The sequence below is a fragment of the Syngnathus floridae genome, unplaced genomic scaffold, assembly GCF_059516105.1.
Source record: "Syngnathus floridae isolate MCC-2025c unplaced genomic scaffold, RoL_Sflo_1.0 HiC_scaffold_287, whole genome shotgun sequence".
Classification (NCBI taxonomy): domain Eukaryota; kingdom Metazoa; phylum Chordata; class Actinopteri; order Syngnathiformes; family Syngnathidae; genus Syngnathus; species Syngnathus floridae.
The window spans coordinates 20,659-27,500 of NW_028284251.1; positions in this window are offsets into that span (position 1 = coordinate 20,659).

Consider the following 6,842-nt stretch of genomic DNA (forward strand, 5'->3'; position numbering starts at 1 on the left):
GGAATCCACGCCGGCCAGGGACCACCGCGAGGCGGATGGGTCTTCACCGAGGTCCCGCCGGCTGGTCCGCGGGCCATTTAGGGTCCCGCGAATTACCGATCGCGGTCCGGAATTCTAGCCGGCCGGGGACCACCGCGAGGCGGATGGGTGGTCACCGAGGTCCCGCCGGCTGGTCCGCGGGCCAATTGCGGTCCCGCGAGTTAGCGATCGCGGTCCGGAATTCTACCCGGCCGGGGACCACCGCGAGGCGGATGGGTGGTCACCGACGTCCCGCCGGCTGGTCCGCGGGCCAATTGCGGTCCCGCGAGTTACCGATCGCGGTCCGGAATTCTACCCGGCCGGGGACCACCGCGAGGCGGATGGGTGGTCACCGACGTCCCGCCGGCTGGTCCGCGGGCCATTTAGGGTCCCGCGAGTTACCGATCGCGGTCCGGAATTCTAGCCGGCCGGGGACCACCGCGAGGCGGATGGGTCTTCACCGAGGTCCCGCCGGCTGGTCCGCGGGCCATTTAGGGTCCCGCGAATTACCGATCGCGGTCCGGAATTCTAGCCGGCCGGGGACCACCGCGAGGCGGATGGGTGGTCACCGAGGTCCCGCCGGCTGGTCCGCGGGCCAATTGCGGTCCCGCGAGTTAGCGATCGCGGTCCGGAATTCTACCCGGCCGGGGACCACCGCGAGGCGGATGGGTGGTCACCGACGTCCCGCCGGCTGGTCCGCGGGCCAATTGCGGTCCCGCGAGTTAGCGATCGCGGTCCGGAATTCTACCCGGCCGGGGACCACCGCGAGGCGGATGGGTGGTCACCGACGTCCCGCCGGCTGGTCCGCGGGCCATTTAGGGTCCCGCGAGTTAGCGGTCGCGGCCCGGAATTCTAGCCGGCCCGGAGCCACCCAGAGGCCGTGCACAGGCGCCGGGTGGCCGGAAATACCTCCAGCCGAGCGGACATGCACTTTATAAGCACCTTGGACGAGATGGCTGAGCCTTACTCGACTTCCAGCACCCCGGCTAAGCGTTCTCCACGGCCCGCTGTGCTTCTAGAAGACCTCCAGACGGTCCTCATGGTACTTTCCTCCTCACTCTCCCAGGCGGCCCAGGCTTCCAGCACCCCGGCTAAGCGTCATACACGGCCCGCTGTGCTTCCAGAAGACCTCCAGACGGTCCTCATGGTGCTTTCCTCCTCACTCTCCCAGCCGAACGAGGCTTCCAGAGCCCCGGTTAAGCATTTTACGCGGCCCGCCGAGCCTCCACAGCACCTCCAGCCGGTTCTCCGGGTGCTCCCATCCTCACTGTTTAAGCCGAACGAGGCTTCCAGAGCCCCGGCTAAGCGTTTTACGCGGCCCGCTGGACTTCCACAGCACCTCCAGCCGGTTCTCCGGGTGCTTCCCTCCTCACTCTTGACGCCCGAGGAGACTTCCAGCACCCCGGCTAAGCGTTTTACGCGGCCCGCTGAGCTTCCAGAGCACCTCCAGCCGGTTCTCATGATGCATTCCTCCTCACTCTTTTAGCCGAACGAGGCTTCCAGCACCCCGGCTAAGCGTTTTCCACGACCCGCCGAGCTTCCACAGCACCTCCAGCCGGTTCCCCGAGTGCTTTCCTCCTCACTGTTTAAGCCGAACGAGGCTTCCAGAGCCCCGGCTAAGCGTTTTACGCGGCCCGCCGAGCTTCCAGAGCACCTCCAGCCGGTCCCCCCGATGCTTTCCTCCTCACTCTTGACGCCCGAGGAGGCTTCCAGAGCCCCGGCTAAGCGTTCTCCGCGTCCCGCTGATCTTCCCGGAGGTCGTAACGGGGAAATACCTCCCTCCAGCGGACACGGAGAGAAATTACACCGCCTCTCGCACAGAGGCGGGTAAACGGCGGGAGTAACTATGACTCTCTTAAGGTAGCCCGACTTGACATCTTTTTAACGGTTCGTGGATAAATACATGATATATACTACATATGATCGCATTTACAGCCAAATAATACAAAGTGACCATTCGGTTATAAACATTGTATTCATAATGTTTATAGGTGATGTTAATATTTATATATTTAATGTTTATAGGTGATGTTAATATTTATATATTTAATGTTTATAGGTCATGTTAATATTTATATATTTATTTTGTACATCATGTTATAGTTGTACGACACTTGCTATAGGATCATGATGTGATCATATCGGCGGAAGTCGGCCCGGGCTCCGGGTGAAGAGGCCGAATTCTCGCCACTCGCGGCCGACCGGGGAACCAACAGAGGCGGACGGATCGCGGCGCGAGAGCCCTTGGCACTTAGAAAAAATTTGGCAAAAGTCGCTCCGGGCTCCGGGTGAAGAGTCCGAATTCTCGCCACTCGTGGCCGACCAGGGAACCAGCGAAGGCGGGCAAGCTCTCAAGAGAGCCCCGCCGGCTGGTCAGCGGCGGGAAATGCGCCCTCTGGCGGACACGCCGTTGTAAATGAATGGGCTTTGGCACTTAGTGCATTTTCGCTGAAGTTGAGCCGCGCTCCGGGCGAAGAGGCCGAATTCTCGCCAGTCGTGGCCGACCAGGGAACCAGCAAAGGCGGGTAAGCTTTCAAGAGAGCCCCGCCGGCTGGTCCGCGGGCCATTTAGGGTCCCGCGAGTTAGCGACCGCGGCCCGGAATTCTGGCCGACTTGGGAACCAGCGAAGGCGGATAGGAAGTCAAGCTAGTCCCGCCGGCTGGTCCGCGGGCCATTTAGGGTCCCGCGAGTTACCGGTCGCGGCCCGGAATTCTGGCCGACTTGGGAACCAGCGAAGGCGGATGGGTGGTCACCGAGGTCCCGCCGGCTGGTCCGCGGGCCATTTAGGGTCCCGCAAGTTAGCGATCGCGGTCCGGAATTCTAACCGGCCGGGGACCACCGCGAGGCGGATGGGTCTTCACCGAGGTCCCGCCGGCTGGTCCGCGGGCCATTTAGGGTCCCGCGAGTTAGCGATCGCGGTCCGGAATTCTAGCCGGCCGGGAACCACCGCGAGGCGGATGGGTGCTCACCGAGGTCCCGCCGGCTGGTCCGCGGGCCATTTAGGGTCCCGCGAGTTACCGATCGCGGTCCGGAATTCTACCCGGCCAGGGACCACCGCGAGGCGGATGGGTCTTCACCGAGGTCCCGCCGGCTGGTCCGCGGGCCATTTAGGGTCCCGCGAGGTACCGATCGCGGTCCGGAACTCTAGCCGGCCGGGGACCACCGCGAGGCGGATGGGTCTTCACCGAGGTCCCGCCGGCTGGTCCGCGGGCCATTTAGGGTCAAATCATATCAAAATGTCATTCTCCGGGTGCGTTCCTCCTCGCTTCGTAAGCCGAACGAGGCTTCCAGAGCCCCGGTTAAGCGTTTTACGCGGCCCGCCGAGCCTCCACAGCACCTCCAGCCGGTTCTCATGAGGCTTTCCTCCTAACTCTTGACGCCCGAGGAGGCTTCCAGAGCCTCGGCTAAGTGTTTTACGCGGCCCGCTGGACTTCCACAGCACCTCCAGCCGGTTCTTATGATGATTTCCTCCTCACTCTTGACGCCCGAGGAGGCTTCCAGCGCCCCGGCTAAGCGTTTTACGCGGCCCGCTGAGCTTCCAGAGCACCTCCAGCCGGTTCCACGGGTGCTTTCCTCCTCACTCTTGAAGCCCGAGGAGGCTTCCAGAGCCTCGGCTAAGCGTTTTACGCGGCCCGCTGAGCTTCCACAGCACCTCCAGCCGGTTCTCATGATGCATTCCTCCTCACTCTTTAAGCCGAACGAGGCTTCCAGAGCCTCGGCTAAGCGTTTTACGCGGCCCGCTGGACTTCCACAGCACCCCCAGCCGGTTCTTATGATGCTTTCCTCCTAACTCTTGACGCCCGAGGAGGCTTCCAGCACCCCGGCTAAGCGTTTTACGCGGCCCGCCGAGCTTCCACAGCACCTCCAGCCGGTTCTCATGAGGCTTTCCTCCTAACTCTTGACGCCCGAGGAGGCTTCCAGAGCCTCGGCTAAGCGTTTTACGCAGCCCACTGAGCTTCCACAGCACCTCCAGCCGGTTCCCCCAGTACTTTCCTCCTCACTCTTTAAGCCGAACGAGGCTTCCAGAGCCCCGGCTAAGCGTTTTACGCGGCCCGCTGGACTGCCAGAGCACCCCCAGCCGGCCCTCACAATGCTTTCCTCCTAACTCTTGACGCCCGAGGAGGCTTCCAGAGCCCCGGCTAAACGTTTTACGCGGTCCGCTGAACTTCCAGAGCACCTCCAGCCGGTTCCCCGGCTGCTTTCCTCCTCACTTTCTAAGCCGAACGAGGCTTCCAGAGCCCCGGCTAAACGTTTTACGCGGCCCGCTGAGCTTCCACAGCACCTCCAGCCGGTTCCACGGGTGCTTTCCTCCTCACTCTTGACGCCCGAGGAGACTTCCAGCACCCCGGCTAAGCGTTTTACGCGGCCCGCTGAGCTTCCAGAGCACTTCCAGCCGGTTCTCCGGGTGCTTCACTCCTCACTCTTTAAGCCGAACGAGGCTTCCAGAGCCTCGGCTAAGCGTTTTACGCGGCCCGCTGGACTTCCAGAGCACCTCCAGCCGGTTCTCATGATGCATTCCTCCTCACTTTCTAAGCCGAACGAGGCTTCCAGAGCCCCGGCTAAGCGTTTTACGCGGCCCGCTGAGCTTCCAGAGCACCTCCAGCCGGTTCCCCGGGTGCATTCCTCCTAACTTTCTAAGCCGAACGAGGCTTCCAGAGCCCCGGCTAAACGTTTTACGCGGCACGCTGAGCTTCCAGAGCACCTCCAGCCGGTTCCCCGGGTGCATTCCTCCTCACTTTCGAAGCCGAACGAGGCTTCCAGAGCCCCGGCTAAGCGTTTTACGCGGCCCGCTGAACTTCCACAGCACCTCCAGCCGGTTCTCCGGGTGCTCCCATCCTCACTGTTTAAGCCGAACGAGGCTTCCAGAGCCCCGGCTAAGCGTTTTACGCGGCCCGCCGAGCTTCCACCGCACCTCCAGCCGGTTCTCATGTTGCATTCCTCCTCACTCTTGACGCCCGAAGAGGCTTCCAGAGCCCCGGCTAAGCGTTTTACGCAGCCCGCTGAGCTTCCACAGCACCTCCAGCCGGTTCCCCGGGTGCTTTCCTCCTCACTGTTTAAGCCGAACGAGGCTTCCAGAGCCCCGGCTAAGCGTTTTACGCGGCCCGCCGAGCTTCCACCGCACCTCCAGCCGGTTCCCCGAGTGCTTTCCACCTCACTTTCTAAGCCGAACGAGGCTCCCAGCACCCCGGCTAAGCGTTCTCCGCGTCCGGGTGATCTTCCCGGAGCTTGTAACGGGGAAATGCCTCCCTCCAGCGGACACGGAGAGAAATTACACCGCCTCTCGCACAGAGGCGGGTAAACGGCGGGAGTAACTATGACTCTCTTAAGGTAGCCTGACTTGACATCTCTTTAACGGTTCGTGGATAAATACATGATATATACAACTTATGCTCGCATTTACAGCCAAATAATACAAAATGAGCATTCGGTTATAAACATGGTATTCATAATGTTTATAGGTGATGTTAATATTTATATGTTTAATGTTTATAGGTGATGTTAATATTTATATATTTAATGTTTATAGGTGATGTTAATATTTATATATTTATTTTGTACATCATGTTACAGTTATACGACACTCGCTATTGGATCATGATGTGATCATGTCGGCGGGAGTCGGCCCGGGCTCCGGGTGAAGAGGCCGAATTCTCGCCACTCGCGGCCGACCGGGGAACCAGCAGAGGCGGACGCATCGCGGCGCGAGAGCCCTTGGCACTTAGAAAAAAATTGGCAAAAGTCGCTCCGGGCTCCAGGTGAAGAGGCCGAATTCTCGCCACTCGCGGCCGACCGGGGAACCAGCAGAGGCGGACGCATCGCGGCGCGAGAGCCCTTGGCACTTAGAAAAAATTTGGCAAAAGTCGCTCCGCGCTCCAGGTGAAGAGGCCGAATTCTCGCCACTCGCGGCCGACCGGGGAACCAGCGAAGGCGGGTAAGCTTTCTATGGAGCCCCGCCGGCTGGTCCGCGGGCCGAACGGGGTCCCGTCACCTACCGACAGCGGACGCCGACCCACGCCCGGCAGGAACCACCGAGAGGCGGACACGCTCTCCGACGAGCCCCGCCGGCCGGTCCGCGGCGGGAAATGCGCCCTCTGGCGGACACGCCGTTGTAAATGAATGGGCTTTGGCACTTAGTGCATTTTCGCAAAAGTTGAACCGCGCTCCGGGCGAAGAGGCCGAATTCTCGCCACTCGTGGCCGACCAGGGAACCAGCGAAGGCGGGTAAGCTCTCAAGAGAGCCCCGCCGGCTGGTCCGCGGGCCAATTATGGTCCCGCGAGTTACCGGTCGCGGCCCGGAATTCTGGCCGACTTGGGAACCAGCGAAGGCGGATAGGAAGTCGAGCGGGTCCCGCCGGCTGGTCCGCGGCGGGAAATGCGCCCTCTGGCGGACACGCCGTTGTAAATGAATGGGCTTTGGCACTTAGTGCATTTTCGCAAAAGTTGAGCCGCGCTCCGGGCGAAGAGGCCGAATTCCCGCTACTCGTGGCCGACCAGGGAACCAGCGAAGGCGGATAAGCTTTCTAGGGAGCCCCGCCGGCTGGTCCGCGGGCCGAACGTGGTCCCGTAAAGTACCGACAGCGGACGGCGACCCACGCCCGGCAGGAACCACCGAGAGGCGGACACGCTCTCCGACGAGCCCCGCCGGCCGGTCCGCGGCGGGAAACGCGCCCTCTGGCGGACACGCCGTTGTAAATGAATGGGCTTTGGCACTTAGTGCATTTTCGCTGAAGTTGAGCCGCGCTCCGGGCGAAGAGGCCGAATTCTCGCTACTCGTGGCCGACCGGGGAACCAGCGAAGGCGGGTAGGCTTTCAAGAGAGCCCCG